General features: G+C 44.6%; 1 protein-coding gene across 1 annotated transcript in view; it reads right to left on the bottom strand.

Annotated features, from left to right (window-relative positions):
• LOC123484795 (nck-associated protein 5-like) overlaps positions 1-12,539 on the bottom strand; it is a 96,487-nt gene extending 83,948 nt beyond the window's left edge. Inside the window, 1 exon segment of the mRNA XM_045215520.1 lies at positions 12,297-12,539. The gene's annotated coding sequence lies outside the window, so the exon portion shown is untranslated.
• Positions 12,540-19,428: the final 6,889 nt, after the last annotated feature.

The following is a 19,428-nucleotide window of genomic DNA, read 5'->3' on the forward strand; positions in this document are numbered from 1 at the left end:
TTAGCAACATACTGTAACATGTTTGAAAGCTACAGACAAGAGGAATTGTAATGCTGTGGTTTCAATGCCAGCCAGCCAACATCACATTGTTAGACCACAAAATAACGCTTTGCATTCCATATTACTGTAGCTACCTGTCTGGAAGCAACAGACAAGACAACTCCTCTAGGCCAGGCATACCTTCCATATTAGCAACATATCTGAAGGCAAGATACAAGAAGAGGTACTGTAATGCTGTGGTTTCATTGCCCACCAGCCACCATTGTTAGCCCACAAAATAATTCTCAGTATTAGTAATAGGGCAATTTCACAGCAACGGAATTGCGCTGAGACTCCGATTTTTCATTTAAAATGTATGCCAAACAAAAAGCATGAATTTCAAAGTTTGACAAACCATAAAACGTTATGCACAAGGACTACTTTTAAGAATTTCCACTGAACATTTTACAAAACCACATTTACTGGAAGAACTGTGCAGATGCAAAGTTTGGTAAAATAATTTAGGTAAAATCTCCTCAGTTTTCTATGTGTCCACGTTTTCCAAAAAAAACGCTGTTACATATCTATCCAAGTTAAGATTCAACGACGTCTGCAGAAAGAATGAGGTGTCAGATAGGACATGACACATTGACTTTGAAAAAGTCTATTTTGGTTGTTGAACTACAGTAAGTGAAGTGGATTTACACCCGGTAACGGAATTGCGGTATGAATTTCATCATGGGTCCCTAATCTGTACTACACAGAAATGCATGAATAGAATGTCATTCTATTCATGGTAATGTATCCTAAATAGGTAGGCTACACAAATGCATAAATATGCAATATCTTTCTTTGCATATTTGGTTATTATTCTACACACTGGCTATTATTTGAATGAGCTCTGCCCCCAAACAAAACCAAATTTGGTAGGTCCGGATCGGACCAAATCTGAACCAATCACAGACGTCTATGTTTCACAATGTTTGGACATCAAAGTACAGTACAGTAGAGTACGGTACAGAACAGTAAAGCAGAGTACAGAAGAGTACAGTAAAGTAGAGTATAGTTCAGTACTGTACATTAGTGTATTCAACTCTAGTGTGCTCTACTGTGTACTGTACTGAAATCTACTGTTTAGTACTGTACTGTACTGTACTATACTCTATTTTTCTTCACTGTACTGAACTCTACTCTACTGTACTGTACTGTCCAAACTTGTGAACCCAACTGTGGTTTGTGACTACTAGGATTTCCCATTGTAGCCAATTCAATTGCAGAAATTCCATTATCAATATTTAGGAAATTCTGTTACTGATTTGGTAACGAATATCGAGTTTTACTCACTTAATAATTCATAAACAAAATTGATATCAGTAAAAACACAAACTAATTGATAGGTCTACCTTTACGTGTTACTTCTGTGAACTTTCATTATCCTCCCTCCTCATGAGGGAGAGAAATTAGTTTTTTCTTTGACTTACCTGGGGAAGGTCCTGTGTAAAAACACTACAGAGGTAGTAGCTATAGTAGATGAATATGGATGGGGAAGTCCCCACTGAATTAGCAGTTTGTAGGACACTACTTGCTGACGCTAGCTAAGAAAGTTCTGATTTGTTTGTAATCCAACTGCTGACTGATTGAGAAACAATGATGCGGTGAATCTGACAGGAAGTTGATGCAGTGAATCTGAGCAGAAGTTGAGCTGCCCTATTAAAACACACACACGCAAACACAAACGTGCACACACACAGTTACGTGCCTGAGCCGTGAGCAATCTGTGCCCATGTGATCCTACACGCTGCACCTGAAACACACGGCAGCATACTCACGCTCCAGTTGCGCAATCCTGTTAGTAACCATTCCAGTTACTGTGTGTGTGTGAGTGTGGACTGTGTCACCTTGTGAGAAACTCTGTAACTCATCACCACATCTACACTGTTTTCCTAACTGGCAACTCATCACATACCCTGCTGCTACTGTTTATTATCTATCCTGTTGCCTAGTAACCTTACCCCTACCCATATGTGCATATCTACCTCAATTACCTCATACCCCTGCACATTGACTTGGTACTGGTACCCCGTGTATATAGCCAAGTTATCATTACTCACTGTGTATTTATTCCTCGTGTTGTTAACTTTCCACAAAAAATAATCTCTCTGCATTGTAGGGAAGGGCCCGTAAGCATTTCACTGTTAATCAACACCTGTTTATGAAGCACGTGAGAATTAAAAATGTATTTGATTTTGAACTTTAAAAAAAAAATGCAGTCTTTGTTATGTCTGCGAGCTAGACATGTAAGGGATTAAGTTTCAGGCCACTTCTTCACAGACATGTTACAGGGCGCAGGAAACTTGAGCTAACTGCGCCCTTTGAGAAAATCATTGCCAAAAAATAGAGCCATTTGACATTCTGTGTAAAACATAATTACAGTAATTGGTACATTCTTAACAGGCAGTCAAAACAATATCTCAACATGGCAACATTTGACTCCAATTTCAGCCCTGAGAATGTGGAGGGATGGTATTTGAATAGTATTCAAGTAAGTAAGGGGTGGGAATAGACGGCCTGAGTAATAGACTGACCCATTTAGCGTATTTGATCCTGAGTCCAAGTTAGCCCATTCTGCTGATCTGTTTCTCTGTGAACGGCTAGGCTACCCTGTCCATGACCAGCTGTGTAAACCTACATATCAAAAGAGATACAGAATGAGAGTCAGTCCTAAAAGCTTTAAGGACAAACATTCCAGATATCAGAACTCATCCTCCTTGAGTTGTGATGGTGGTTATAAATATAAGGCTCTGGTCCCATATGCCACACTAGCATACCACTTACTAAAATGTATTGGCCATTTGTTCTAATTAAATGGTATAGTAGTATGGAATTGGAACATGGCCAAGATGTGATCCAATGCTCTGATCCCATGTTTGATCGAACACAGGCGGAAAGGAAGCATACTGTGTGCTCAGACTGCTAGCTGTCCACAGTTGACCATGTCTTTGTGAACGTTTTCATCTCAATATTGAATTGGAAACCCCAGCTGCATCCAAACCCTCCTCCCTCCATCCCTTCATCCCTGCTTTTCCCTGCTCTTTTTTAACAGTCAGGGAGCTTGGGGAGCGAGTGCATTCCAATGGCAGCAGTGGGCAGACAGATCGGGGTTGGCACCTCGCTGGCCTCTAGCAGTTCCCAGTGACCTGGAATCACCTGGCACTGCCCGCACCAGTGCTCAGTCCGTGCCCACAGTCTGCCCACAACATACGAGCAGTTGGGCCAGTGGAGAGCAGGGACGCAGCCTGACTAGCTCCACGCTTCAGTGAAGCAGGCCCAACCACCTAACACCCCCCTCGCCGCCCCGCTGCTTCCCACGCCTCGCACAAGCTGCTCCAGCGAAGGGCAATGGGCCAAAGAACAGGGAGGGCCAGGCTCTGCCCCCAGGCTGACACCACAGGCAGGGCAGTGGCAAGGGAGGGCCCCCCAACCATCCCATATCCCACATGCCATCCCATCTCTCGCCCTATAGGGCTAGGGGTACTTTTGGCAATATGTACTGACAGTATGTACGTTATGCCAAAAAACAACATTTGATTGGTTACTGCAGGGTATGGGACCAGAACTATATTGGAACCTTATCAATCAGGCTCCATATGTTTCTGAACTAGATCTGTCACATCTAGTTCTGATCTAGGATCAGCTGTCAGTTGTCCACCCACCCACACAACACAATACTTTATTGGTATTTTCCTCATTGGGATGTTGTTAGTCATATACAAACACAACAACATCACCTTCCTTTAGGTTTCATTTGAAAGCCTAGAATAATCCAAGGCGATGCGAGGAAAGGTGTGTGTATGAATACAGATCAAATCAACCCTGTTTCCCCAAACATTCTCCCACATTCTCCAGGCTAACCAATCTTCACCATCTCTAGATTGTTTTCGTCGTTACGTGGAGACAATGAGCGCGGCTGCGTTGCCGTCGGAGCGTCCCAGCGTGCAAAGACATGATCTGGCGAAGGGAGGGAGGATCAATCATTCTCCGGGAGATGTTATTTGCCAACCTGAGCTGACACGTTCGCCCCCAAACACGCTTTGAACTGCATTGTGGGAGGCAGCTCGTTTTGTGGTGTTTTTTCTTTTATCCTTATGATTGTTCCATTGTCAACCATTGTCCCTTGTGTGATGTTGTCTGGTTTATTTTGTCAAGTCTAAGTTTGCCTGATGAGGAAAGCAAGGAATATACAAGGAAAAAAGTTTTCCTTACTCATAATGCTTAGGTTTACTCTGTATTCCAAACTACACAATCATATACTGGCAAGCCAACCCTACCTCTCTGTCCTATAAAAACCATTGCCACAACACTACTGCATCTGTAACAATGAGAAAATGACATACTGCTATATTGGGCGGCAGGTAGCCAAGCGTTTAGAGCACTGGGCCAGTAACCGAAAGGTCGCTGTTTCGAATACCCAAGCAGACAAGGTGAAAAATCTGTTGATGTGCCCTTGAGCAAGGCACTTAACACTAATTTGCTCCAGGGGTGCTGTACTCCTATGGCTGACTCTGTAAAACAACACATTTCACTGCAACCATCACTACAACCATCGACCATGGTTGTACGCTACAAATAGTCATGCCTGTGAAGGATTTGGCTAAAACAGGAAATCAACGTCACCATCCACTACATAATGATGAATAGTCTTCTCCTGCAATGCCAGCTCTCACAGACTACACTCTAAACACACCACTCTGGGAAAAGGATGCCTGAATAAAATAGCCCTCCGATAGTGTTAATACAAGGATTACATAAGCAAACGGAACATCTAAACCATGACATTATCTCGATCTGAGCAAACCGCAAATATACACAGAGTGAAGTGGATGGGAAGCATAAATATTTGGAGGATGATGGGTCCCCATGCATTTACGCATTAGCCCTGGCTAGCTCCACGCTGAGTTTTAACATTGCAAATGCACTAATCTGGTGTGTGTGCGCGTGTGTGACTAAACATGTGTCTGTGTGTGTTTGGAGAGACCTTGCCGGTTGGCGCTCTTTTTGGCCAGTTCCTGAGCACGTCATTCCCTTAACCCCACGGTTATGCAACCCTCTCTGTGATTCCAATGCCAAATTTCCCTCCATGGAGCGTCAGGCCAATGAGTTTGTTCAGGCATTTGTTAAATTATAGCATCCATTAGAAAGCAATGATGGCTACTGTCCCCCTGTGTGTGTGTGTGTGTGTGTGTGTGTGTGTGTGTGTGTGTGTGTGTGTGTGTGTGTGTGTGTGTGTGTGTGTGTGTGTGTGTGTGTGTGTGTGTGTGTGTGTGTGTGTGTGTGTGTGTGCGTGCGTGCGTGCGTGCGTGCGTGCGTGCGTGCGTGCGTGCGTGCGTGCGTGCGTGTGTGTGTGTGTGCACGTGCATCTACGCACATCTATGTTATGCAGATACAGCCATGTCCCTAGAAAACATTCCCCCTTGCACTGACAGGCAGAGAGAGGGTACTATACACACCACCCACATCTGGGGTCTGACCTCTGGTACCCTCTCCAGACCTGGGCTACACGGGAGAACAGCGGGAGACTGGAGCCATATGTTATCACCTCACACACCCATGAAACGAGGGGGTCAGAGGGCCGAGTGAGTGTTACCACACCGCATGCATCAATAATGGAAGACATGAAACATGACGAGGTTTCTTTAGAATCACACAAAGAACACCTCCGTATCTATCATTGTGAGGCTATACAGACTGGACACAAAAGCATCGTTTTGAATAAGAAGAATGGCTCCATCTTTCAAGACATTTTAACACTTTATAAATTATGAACAGCCTTGATAGAGAATAGCCAGTGAACGAAGCATGAATCTTTTCAGAGGCAGAAACATATTTTACAAAATACAGTAGAAAAATATCTAATGGAATGTTGTTCACATATTATATGCTTTGCCAATTGGCTTGTCTTCTGAAATTACAACACATTCATTTCCACACAATAAGAAAACCCAAGGATGTTTACCTCATATTACCCATCAACGATCAGTAACAGTCACACAAACCCCTAATTCTCTGTCCAATGACAGCTATGGCAAATTTTAACTCCGAAGCCTTGTGTCTGACAGGGTTTAGAATGTTCCTAGTGAGCAAGGATCCCCCCCACACCTCCCCTCATCTCTCTAAAAGTTTTCTCATTGGGCATGTCACGGCTGACCTCGATTGTTTCCAAACCACATCAGCCACAGTCAGACGCATTCCACCTCAGACGGAACGCAACACTCCGACAGAACAGGTGTGCTCTGAAATGGCCTCCGATGCGCCACCATCTCAAGACCGCTCACAGACAGAATACAGACAGTCGGCTCGGGCACGATGAATGGAGATTGTGAATCATCAGTCACAAACCACTGCAGGTGTTCAATGTTGGAACCAGACACAAACGTGCATGGATGCGCACGGGAACTGTATGTACACACACACGTATGCATGCATGCACACAAACACACACACACACCATCTTTATCAAACCACAGTCAGTCGGGCAGACACTCACGCTCCGACATTTCATCATGTGTGTATCACTCCTATAATTGTCTTTATCTGTCCATTCCTTTCCCCATGGAGCCAGTGTTGATGTCACACTGTCCAACACGTGACAACAACCATCACAAACTTTTCATTCGCTCTGCAGCAGGCCTTTCAAATGCACTGACTGCCTCTGAATATGGGGGGACTCACTCTTAAGCCTCACAGACACACACACGCACACACACACACACACACACACACACACACACACACACACACACACACACACACACACACACACACACACACACACACACACACACACACACACACACACACACACACACACACACACACACACACACACACACACACACACTCCATACCCCATTATGGCTGTTTACTGCTGACTCATCCAGGCTAGTTTTAAAGGCCACCCCTGGTCCCTTTTCACTCATTGTGAATGGCAAGCCATCTACCATCGTTTCAGAGGCAACGCAAACACTTTCCACTTTTACAGCAGCAGACAAACAAGTCATTCCTCTACAATAGACACAAAGGTACGGGTAAACACTGGCTCTCATTCTCTCAAGGGTCCCAGGTCTCCCTGGAGAGGCCATTACAACGTGTTAGCTATGTCACACACTGACACACACTTACAGATGTGAACACACACACACACACACACACCTACATCTATGTCTCTATGTAAGAGAGCACCAGGTACCAGCAGCCAAACCAGTTTTGACCACACTGAGCCAAATAAAAAGAAAAGAAACAGCAAGTGGATGAGGTCTGCTTGTTTCTCCCACAATTATCCTGTGATTTACGATTGGGATAGAGGGGAGCTGACGTTTGTTGACATTCCCCAGGCTCGGTTAACCTCAATCTGAAGCCATGGGCTGTATGTAACTCAAAGTGCTGATTTAGGATCAGTTTCGCCTTTTATATCACAATGAATAAGATTACATGGACAGGGGGAACCTGATCCTACATCAGCACTCCAACTGAGAGGCTTGATACATACGCTCCAGTTAATTCCCAACAAACGTCATAAATGGTTTTGTTTCCTGAAAAGGGTATCTTTAAAACGTGTGAAAAGATAAATCAAGAGATGTTACTAGAATGGTTTGAGAACTGTCCTTGGTTAAGAATCATGATGGAAGCTTATGTTTCTAGGTTTTAACAATAAAGTATTTTCTTCTAAAGTAGATGCCTGTCACATATCCTGTCCTTTTCTTGAACCATGCACCTTGGTTGGACTGTGAGGCTGCAAGAGTATACCGTTCATGTTGTAGCTTTTCTCATCACAATTTTGTGAGATCAACTTTTAAAGTAAGAGACTTCGATGCCAAACAACTCTCAAATGACGGCGGACACATCAATCTTCTCATAAAGAGTTTGCATGTGAAAGTTATATGACCCAGTTACTGCTGAAAGCCTACTGCTTAAAACTAGTCTTAAAGTCTTAAAACTAAATCCAATGTGGGTTGTTTCCAAATAAGTTTTATGTCCACCGGTTTTATCTCTTAAACTTAATCCTTAGTGGACACATGTATCAAAGAGATAGATTGCCAACACAATTAAAGATTAAGGTTATATTTAAAGAGGCACAACAAGCCTGTGTTCCAAGAATCTGTCATTGCACAAAGACTCTGATGAGAAATATAATCCATGGCTTTATTTTGTGAGCCAAACCTGATTGGCAAACCTAGCAATTTAGCAGTTAGCGACTGGAAAAATGTCCTGCTAACATTTTCACCTTGAAGAACGCCCATGGAGCAAACCCAGCCGTTTTAAACCACAAGAATGTGGCGTTTTAATGACATAATTTAACAGGGTAATACTGTACTTTGTCTCTAAAGGCAAAGGAGTAATCAGATTCCACCAACACCATCCATTGACAGTTACCACATAAAACCCTTTTATTGCCAATAAATGGTGTTGGGGTATTAACTTTAATGTTGCTTTGGAGTGGGACACTAGATTCAGAAGGCAGTCAGCCAAAACATGACAAGGATATAACAGTCTTTCACATTTGAAATATGTCTTTCACATTTTAAACTATGTTGGCAATCGAAAAACAAGCAGAGTCGTTGCAGCTGTAGAACAAATACATTCATATAGCCTACATAGCTGCCAAGCTGAAATCTTGCTAATCTCAAAAGACTGAGCTATCCATCAGAGACAAGGCATTTGCCTTGCCCCATTTTCAACAGGGCAACTTAGACAGACTTAGACCGAAACAGGCTCATACTGGCTTGTCCCCTATGCCGGAGAGCCCTCCGAAGACCTCTGCTGTTTTTAGACTTTCCCACGTGCTGTTCTTAGCAAGATAAATGTGTAGCGGGGCTATGGGAGGAATGCATTCACTGCTGCTCTTAATTGATGTGAGTGGTCGTCAGCAGCAGTACAGACTGTCTAAACAGAGCCAGGGGTTAGAGAGGGGAGAGGAACTCAGGCCTCACACGTTCACATCATTACTGCTTTATGGGCGCCTCTGGGTCTCCCAACTGTGTGTGTGTGTGTGTGTGCGTGTGCGTGTGTGTGCATGCCAATTTAAGTGTGTGTGTTTGTATGTGTGTGAGGGTGTCCAACCCCAGTGCTGGACAATGCAGAGAGGGAGATAGACTGGCCTCTGGGGAATTGGGTCCTTTTCCCAAATGAAACGAGTCTGGCTGCAAATGAGGTGGAAATGCTCCCATGCTGGGACACACTGGGGCTGGCCATTGAACAGGAGAACATTCCTCAGTAATTCATTTTGACCTGAACCCAATATGCTAGCTGGGTCGATGAATGGAAGAGGGGAGGAGAGAGGGGGAGAGAGGGAAGAGGAGAGGGAAGAGAGAGAGAGAAGAGAGAGAGACAGAGACAGAGAGAGAGAGAGAGAGAGAAGAGAGAGAGAGAGAGAGAGAGAGAGAGAGAGAGAGAGAGAGAGAGAGAGAGGAGAGAGAGAGAGAGCAGAGAGAGAGAGAGAGCGAGAGAGGAGAGAGAGAGGACTAAAAGCATAATATTTGATGAGGGGGATGGCAGTAACTGGTTGTGATCCCTGTAGGCTTACTGCCAGCGGCTTGTCTGTCAACAAATTGACTGTCTATGTAGACATTTGGATTACATACAAAGTGGTTGGCAGGACATTGTGAGTGGATAATATGTTGTGCCACCATACCACTGGTTGGACTGGCATGACAACATTTACAGTACTTCCACTAAAAGATAAACTTTCAACATTCATATTGTTTCATCTGAAAGTATACTCTTAGTGGGATCATAACAGATAGGGCATTTACACAACCAATCCAGTGAATCCACAATACATTTGTTACACAAACAACACTTTAAACTGCTTCCATATAGGTCACATGGTACAGCTAATGACATTGAAATAAATGTATACATTAACATCAAACTCTGTACGGGAATGGAATGAGGGGAAAAAAGATCATGCCACTCAGAAAATGTTTTCATTCATCGCGGGGACACATGCATCATGACGCTTTTAATTCCATAAAATCAAATCTCTCCACTTCGCAATCCTCTTAAACTAATCCCCAGGTATGTTTCAGAGGCCGCTGGCCTCAAACTGGGCAGCACCAGCAACACATCTGCCCAGTGTGAACACTTTCACTGGGCAGAAGTTGGCCCAGGCTGCCTGTAAAGTATCAATGCCTTGGGGGCATCTCAGCCTGGACCTTAACTATAGCACTGCCTTGGGGGCAACTTAGCCTGAATCATATAACATTACAGTGAATAATTATAGACAATCATAGCCTCCCTGGTGATTCAAAAATAGGTTGTTAAAGAATAACAGAGTAAACTGCAATGCTATTACATAGTCTAACTGCAATGCAAGTGTGTTTGTTTGAGTCAGAATAACACAGTTTGACAGGAGAAAATAAACCAACAAACATGTTGTCATGTCCTATGGTCCTGTGTTGTCATGTTCCATGGTCATGTGTTGCCATGTCCTATGGTCCTGTGTTGTCATGTCCCATGGTCCTGTGTTGTCATGTTCCATGGTCATGTGTTGTCATGTCCTATGGTCCTGTGTTGTCATGTCCCATGGTCCTGTGTTGTCATGTCCTATGGTCCTGTGTTGTCATGTTCCATGGTCGTGTGTTGCCATGTCCTATGGTCCTGTGTTGTCATGTCCCATGGTCCTGTGTTGTCATGTCCCATGGTCCTGTGTTGTCATGTCCTATGGTCCTGTGTTGTCATGTCCTATGGTCCTGTGTTGTCATGTCCCATGGTCCTGTGTTGTCATGTCCTATGGTCCTGTGTTGTCATGTCCCATGGTCCTGTGTTGTCATGTCCTATGGTCCTGTGTTGTCATGTCCCATGGTCCTGTGTTGTCATGTCCTATGGTCCTGTGTTGTCATGTCCCATGGTCCTGTGTTGTCATGTCCCATGGTCCTGTGTTGTCATGTCCTATGGTCCTGTGTTGTCATGTCCCATGGTCCTGTGTTGTCATGTCCTATGGTCCTGTGTTGTCATGTCCCATGGTCCTGTGTTGTCATGTTTATGTGTTTCTGTCGCCTCGTTGTTTACGCAGATAATCAACAAGACAGAAATAGGAGCCGTCATTCAAATCAGTGGTGTTTGAGTGACAGCTAAGGGTTCTGTTGATAAGGGTGTGTATGCAGTACTGTCACCCCCTATACAGTGACTGCTGTGGGGCTGACATACAGTATGGAGGTAGATAGCTAGCTCTTTCCTCACCTGTCATGGAGGAATAGGGGTAGGGATCTAGGGGAGCCCCACAGCAGTACAATGGAGCTGGCCACATCCATCCATCCATCCATCCACAACACACACACACAAACAGGTGGAGAGCCAGGGGCACCCAAGCTTGCTGTGTACTTGATGTGAACACACACACAGTCCCAGCAAGGGAGCACAATCCATACCCCACCATTGCTGTTTCTATGGCAGGAGTACAGTCACTGCTGGGGGAAACATACCAATCTTTAATATGGCTAAGAGGAGACCAAATACATTCCAACACACACACACACACACCTCCCAGACTAGCTTGTTGTACCTCTCCTTGAACGATTGGGCACATATTTCCTCTGTTATCAATCACAATTAAAGCCGCTTACAGGGCTGGCCTCCGTGCCGTTGCCACTAGCAACAGGGCACACAATTGCTTTCCTTTTCCCTGCACTCGCTAATAAAGGGATCCTGCAAATCAGGATCATCTCCTGCACATGCAAGTAGCCTAATTCCCTAAATAAGAAATGAAGCTAACGTTAGGCTACACGCTCATCGGAACCAGTTGGATAAACACAGCTGACCCTGATTTAAAGAGACACAACCGGCCAAATGTGACAACGCTACAATCAACGACACGTACACAGCAAGAGAGCATGTACACTGTATTTAACTTTGCGGCTTCTTGCAACTTAAAGGACACATCTGGCTGAAATTCACGGCAACATGAAGTGACAATAGGAAGAAAACACAACACCTTTAAGCCCAACATAATAGCCTACTATTATTGGTCGCGTAGAAGCCTATGCACCAGCCCACACAATCTGAGAAAAAATACTGCTGAATTCCCCTGTCTTAAAGGGACATCTGCACTCTTAAAGGTACATCTCCTGTCTTAAAGGGACATCTCCTGTTTTAAAGGGACATCTCCACTCTTAAAGGGACATCTCTTGTCTTAAAGGGACATCTCCTGTTTTAAAGGGACATCTCCACTCTTAAAGAGACATCTCCACTCTTAAAGGGACATCTCCTGTCTTAAAGGGAAAAGAGTGGTGGTGTTATGAGCGTCTGCGAGTTCTCCTTACCCTGCCTGAGGTGCTGCATCCTGGTGTTCTGTCTTCAGTTGACACACATGGTAATCCTGCTGCTGCACGCTGCACTGCACAGCAGCTGCTGCAAGCCACTGATCCCACCCACGATAAAGTTTACATCCACAACGCAGCCCTCTGCTCGGTGTGACAACTGCGCAGAACAGCGATCGCTCTCTCTCTCTCTCTCTAGCTGAGCAGCTCTCTTTCTATTGCACTCCCTCTTTCTCTCTCTCTGACTTGCTCTACACACAATCTCTGCCTGTCCTCACTCTCACACACTGTCTCTCTCTCTCTCTCTCTCTCTCTCTCTCTCCCTCTGACAACATGCACACTGCTGCCTCTCAACGCTGTTTCTCCCTCTTTCTCCTCTCTCTCTATCCCTCTCTCGCTCACACTCGCGTTACATAGTCTGTCGCTCTCACACCGTGTGTTTCTCTCTCTCTCTCTCTCTGTCTCGCTCTCGAGGTCCCTCCTCCTTCTGTGCCTCAGCGGTTTTCTCCTGCTCAAGCTACGGGACGTTTAACGTGTTGGGGGGTGTAGGAAGGGGGGTGAGATGGCTGCTGGCTCTGAAGGTGGCACTTTCCTCAGGGGAGATGGGGGGTGGTAGGAGAGATGGGGGGAGGGATGGGTGACAGCAGTGAGGGGGGGAGGGGGACCAGGGACGTGAGTGGGAAAGCGGAGCTCGGCTTGAGATGTTTCTGACTGAGCTCTTTTCAGAGCGAGAGAGAGAGAGCGAAAGAGAGAGAGAGAGAGAGAGGCCTGGCTGCCTGGAAAACTCCAGCCCATCTGCCGCAATCACAATCAGTCTCAGCTGAATGGCTGTGACAAACCAAAGCCCCGAGCCTCTCGATCAGGACGCCTACGAGGGCAGAGGGGGGAGGAATAGGGGAGAAGTGGAGAGGAAGGGGGAGGGGACCGCTCTCCATTGTCTTCCCCCTCCACTGTGAAAAGGGGGCAGACACTGGAGAGGTGAAAGGGAAATTGAAAGGGTCCTGGCTGAAGAGGAAGGGGAAGGAAGAGCTACTCCCAGCCTAGCCAATCACAGTCCCTCTGCCCAACATTCACTAGTCACTAATGTCACTAAATGAACAATTACGCTAAACACATGAGTAATTAGTAGCACCATGACCAAAGGGGACAGAAGCGGATGCTTCCTAGCTAAATTTATGACAAGGGAAAGTTGGAGTTGGGGTAAAACTGAACATGCACATACAACCGCATTTTGGGTCAGAGAAAGTTAGGAGTTAGATAGGGGTAAAACTAGAAATGTGGAAATTCTAGAACATGCAGGATCTGAAAGCCAACATTTGAACCGGTTAGAGGACACAATATCAGCTGGAAAGTTTGTGTAGTGATCGTAAAAGTCTTGGTGTGTCAAGCCTACATATGTTCATTACTGGATCGTCATGTCCCAGAAAATTGACAGTGAGAAACCTATTTATCATAATAACAGGGAAGATTCACGACGGCTAATTATATTGAATATGACCGAAGTGTCATGCGTCAAGCTTAAGTTGCAGATGTGTCATACACACACTAACGCATGCACGCACACACACACACACACACACACACACACCATTTTTGGGGGGGAATATGTGGTGAGGGCCTAATTTGATTTTTAGAGCAGGTGGTCACCAATTTGGTCCCATTGTCCTTTTTGGATAAAAAAGATAAATGGACTCAGAAGTCAACAGGAACAGATACATAATCAAGAAATATTGAGGAGTCGCCCCACTTTAATTCAATAAACTGCATGCCCCCCAACATTGAGCGATGGCCATGACAGGATCCAAAATGGACACCCAGAAACACAGGCATTACAACAGCTTGTCTGTAGTAGGAAATAAACCATCAGACCAAGCCTAGTCATTCCTAGCAGAGTCCGATCCCCCCGAAACAGGAAGCTTTGTTTGTTTTGACTTCCACGACATGGACATTGTATTAGAAGACTAATAACATGTCCAGGGGTGAGTTAGAGTGTGTGTGTGTGTGTGTGTGTGTTTGCGTACGTGTGTGTACGGTGTGTGTGTGTGTGTGGTGAGTGATCTTCATTCATTAGGAGGCCCTGCTTACTCCACTACCAATGGTGTCAGTGACAGATTCCAATGTCTGGAAACACATGGGTGCCAACATACCCCACACACAACCTGACTGGCTCCACTACAACCACCACTACCACTACCACCATCCCCCCTCACCATCACCAACGGGCCAGCATTCCACTGAAAGGTGGGGGGTGGGGGGTGGATGGTGGTGCTGCTGGGAGAGGAAGGGGAGGGGGAGACAGGGTCGATAAGGGGCGGTATGGGGGGTGGTGGTGGGTGGGAATGCGGGTTGAGGGGGGCTCTCCTCTTCTCCTCCTTGGTAAAAAGTTACCACAATCCCCCAGCCATCAGACATTAATTACATTAATCCGGGAGGGCTTATTAAGACATGGGTGGACGGAGGGAGGACAGAGGAGGTTGATGACATGCGTCACTTAGTTGAGCGCATTACGTGACCAGTTTCTGCCGCCATCGTTGTCGAGGTCTGTGTTCTCCTTCCCCAGACACTCGCTAATCAGGGGGAGATAATCATGGGATAAAATGCAATGGTGTGTGTGTGTGTGTGTGTGTGTGTGTGTGTGTGTGTGTGTGTGTGTGTGTGCGTGTGTAAAATGCCCCCCCCTAATCTTCAGGGCCTCAAACACTATTTACCACATCTTATTGGCTCAGACATACACAACTTCCATGCATTTCATATGTCTGAATGTCTGAACGCTAAATGAGGTACGCTAATGTCTGAATACCCTTTTGAAACTACATCAGAAGTGTTTATAGCATATTTTTCACCTTTCATACTTAGTTGTCAACAGACTACCCCCTTGGGCTGTTTGCATGTTGAGACGAGCGGTGGTAATGCCATAGTGTAGATAGGGACGTTTATTTACCCAACACACACACAGGTTACCCCGCTCGGGCTACACTGCTCTCAACCACTGCTCTAGACAGCAGTCAGACTATGCAAATCATGTTAGCTGTGATCGTCCACTTTGGAACGCAAACTGGAACAGCCATTTAACATTTTGTTTGGGGCCAGATTGAATGTGTAACATGATGAGTGGGATCTGTGATAATGTGCCTCTGTCATGTTCCATTAAGCAAGGGAATGGGTTGGCGTGATATGTTGGGGGTGCATGTTTGTCTGTGACACCATTCCTAGCCTGACTGTGCTACTCAAGGGAATGGGGTTAGCTAGCCCAAGATGTACTCTTAAGGAGCCTACCATTACTCATTAAGTTCCAAGGACCTTATATGTTCTTTTCAGAGGTAGACTGGCTCAGGTAGCGAAGGCATCCAAATACTCCATCAAAACGTGAATCGATTCTCAAATGCAACACGGTTCTAGAAACATAAAGCCCTTTACTTTCATATCACATTTTTTTTTAAATCACAAATGCAAAATCTACACTTACTGTACACTGTTTTAACCGGTTGTATCACAGTTGCAGCCGAGAGTATTTTTCAGTGACAACCCATTTCTGGCTGCCTTCTTCCGTTCCACACAGGTGTTCAAAGCACGCTAGATGTAGATGGCTAAGGCGCCTGGTCCTCCGTCTGAGTTTCCGGAAACACAAGCTGTAACATATGGCCGTGTGGGAATACTAACCCTATAAAGCTGTGTATCAATTTAACCTTTTGTTTTTTGAAAATTATTTATTGTCGATATGAAAGATAAGGTTCTTATGTTTCCAAAACCGTAACGCAAGCGATGCTTGTTAATGTTCAGACCGAGCGCCGTGGCTTTTAACAAAACTCCCCCTTACATAAGACTCCTTCATCCAATGACAGTCATGTGTAATGTCATGGAACTGAGAGTCATGATCAAGGGCTATGGCTAGGGGGGATGTAGGTTTGGATTAAACACCATCCCTATTCTTTACTACTCTAAAGAGGACGATGGTCTGGTCCCAGATCAGTTAGTCCTGTATAGCCGATTCCTATGGTCATTGGCATGCCAAACTGACCAGACAGCACAAACTGATATGTGACCAGTAGGCTAACCAATGATTACTATGCTGACGCAAAATAATATATATAATAACATTTAATAATATATTCTATTTAGCAGACACTTTTCTCCAAAGCGACTTACGGTCATGCGTGCATACATTTTACGTATGGGTGGTCCGGGAATCGAACCCACTACCCTGGCATCACAAGCGCCATGCTCTACCAACTGAGCAAAAAAGGACCACAAAACCTACAGCATATAAAATGTTATAAAGTAATACATATAAAGCAATACTGATGTGATACAGCATGGTTTGATTAATTAATAACACCCAAACTCAACACATGTTGACTAAGTCAGTCTGGTACTTCGCTGGAGGTGAATAGCACAGATGCAGCCACTGTGACTTCCAGAAGCATACTGCGGCAAACCTGCACCTCCTCCATCTCTCCACACATCTCAATACAAGGATGTTTCTCCAAACGGTGAAAAGCGGACGTGTCAGTCAAAACAACTGCATGCTTTGGTGAATAGATACAAAAGAGCAAAAACACCCTTTAGACTACTAGCTTGTCTTGAGAATAAAGCCAAGGAACTCCAGACTCAAAACATCCCAGGAAAGAATCAATCACCTAATATACTGTACATCTAAAGACTCAAAACATCACAACTGCAGATGCCACCCATTTTGCTCAAAATAGGACAACATAGTGGCTCAAGCTCTGTGATGTGTGAATATGGTGCTTTATTTAGCATGGCAGGCTTCATGAGATTAATGGTGTGGAAGCCATTGGGTTGGTTGGGTAAATACCAGTGTTCATTAGTAATTACACAAGGCCACAGTGATCACTCTTCTTCACCGGATCTGATTTTTCCACAAGAACAGTCCTAATACCTCCACTCAATGGACCTACAGTACTGTAAGCAGCACAACAAAAGTCCTTCTATTATAATGTTGTATAATATTGTTTATTTATTCAACCTATTTAACCAGGAAAGACCCCTGAGGTTAGAACATATTTTACAGAGCCCTTCTTTGTATAGCCTACCATTGACCTCGGTCATGTAAGAATTGAACACAAGCACACAAACACTCATCTTAAGTAACAGGATGCTTTAAATTCTAAATGGCCGCTACTGTAGATGGCCACTTAGCTTATGATTGACCTTGAGTATATCATAAAGAGAAACGCTTGGCCCACAAGGACGCTTACTGTGGTACTATGTGGACTGAATGGTGGGGGGTGATGAGTGGGAAAAGGACCAGCGTAACATTTCAGTCACTAGCCAAAGTGCTTTCCTCTTCACTGTACCAGAGCACAGAGATATTACGGGAGTTAAGAAGACGCGACCTTGAGAACTATCAATAAAAAGCTTCATTAACCCATTCGATTAACCTCTTCCTCTCATAAGCGCCATAAAACTGATGCATGTTTTTAGCCAGGCCTGGCCATACTGATAAATCTCGGGAGACCCATAGGGCTCTTACAGTTAGCCTGATTAAACCAGACTGAATGCGGTGTTCAATTGTGATCAATGGTAAATGCAGCATTCCATTTTGTTTAACCAGGCTATCTTAAAGTAGCCACAGACATAAACAGCACTGGACCAGACTGGGTTGATGTTAGTGGTTGGAGATCCAAATAATGTAATGTGGCAGTCATGGCTGACTTGTGTTATGGGTCAACAACAGTGTCAGGCTTTAACTAACTGGTCGAAGTGTTTTCATCATCGGGTCTATTTATATGAGTTTGTCTTCAATTGATAGATAGTACAGTGCAGTATTGACCAACAAGATGCACAACAGTGAGCAGAGCTCTCCACGGTACTCTGATTAAAGACTAAGCTAAGCAGCTAAGCTAAGACTAAGCTTAGACTAAGATAAAGTTAGCTTCATGCTAATAACAGATGGAACATACAGGCTAAAAAGCACATGCTGCATATTTCCTCAAGCATTGTTCAGTTCTCTGTTTAGAATTAACTCTTGAGTAGCTTAAAGTACGCTATTTTCATCAGGACACACATGTAAGAGCTTGAAATAACATAACCACTGATTACTAAAATAAACATATTTAACCGAATCCCATCAAATACAACAATCATTTGATGAGAGTTTTCTGAGGGAAAAAGAGGGGAAAAAAAACTCTCTGCAGAACATTTCTATCGAAAACCAATGGATTAATTCATCTCCAACTTTCGTAGGGTGAACTGACCTCTAATCGATGGATTAGGCTAAGTCTCTCGCCCACAGGAGGGCACATAAATACACAATTGACCGATTAGGTCTCTGGTGGGGGCTTAGCGTTATCAAATTAAAGCATTATACTGGTCAACTTATCCAATTACTGTTGTCAAATGCATGGCCTTCACCCAAGTGCAACGGCTGCAGAACAGAGCCTTGGGGCGCGCCTTGCATTCGGGCATACCAAGGGAAGGCTCAGCCCTATCCTCATCATCTGGAGAGGGGAGCGAGGGAGAGCGGGCCGCATACTTCCACAGAGGATTACATGGCCTTTCATCTACGAGACCGGAGCAGCGGCGGTGAAAGCACAGAGGCGTCTTTGAGGCAAGACAGCCTTGTGGTAACATCAGTGAGCCGCACAGCACAGTCACAAGCCGGTAACATCAGTGGAGGAAAAGCCCTGTAGCGTGTACATCATCATAGTGGATGGACACACACGAACATAAACATGAACACACGGCGCACACACACACACAGGCCTCTCTTTCAATTAAAGGCTCAGTCTGCGCCCAAAATGGTAAGATAAAGAGGGTTTATTTAATAATATACTAAACTATTAACTGCTTTTGATGATCATAGTGCTGCCTTAGGGTCTTCAACCGAGGCGCTGCAATTTCATGAAGGGAGGGATTATTGCCCAAATAAATTATAGGGAAATAAAAGGAAAATAATTCAATTTACAATGGATGAAATCCCATTTGCAAGCTAAACTGGTAAATGAACACACTCTCTGGTGGCTATAATCCACCATCTAAGCATAATACAGTACTAGTGAGTAGTGGTAATGTACTGGTCAGGCAAGGACACACATAGACAAATGAAGGACAGCTATGGGAATACAGTATACATTTATTGAAAGTAGCTGAACATTAGAGAAGGATAAAGAGT

This window comes from Coregonus clupeaformis, unplaced genomic scaffold (genome assembly GCF_020615455.1).
Source record: "Coregonus clupeaformis isolate EN_2021a unplaced genomic scaffold, ASM2061545v1 scaf0464, whole genome shotgun sequence".
Classification (NCBI taxonomy): Eukaryota; Metazoa; Chordata; class Actinopteri; order Salmoniformes; family Salmonidae; genus Coregonus; species Coregonus clupeaformis.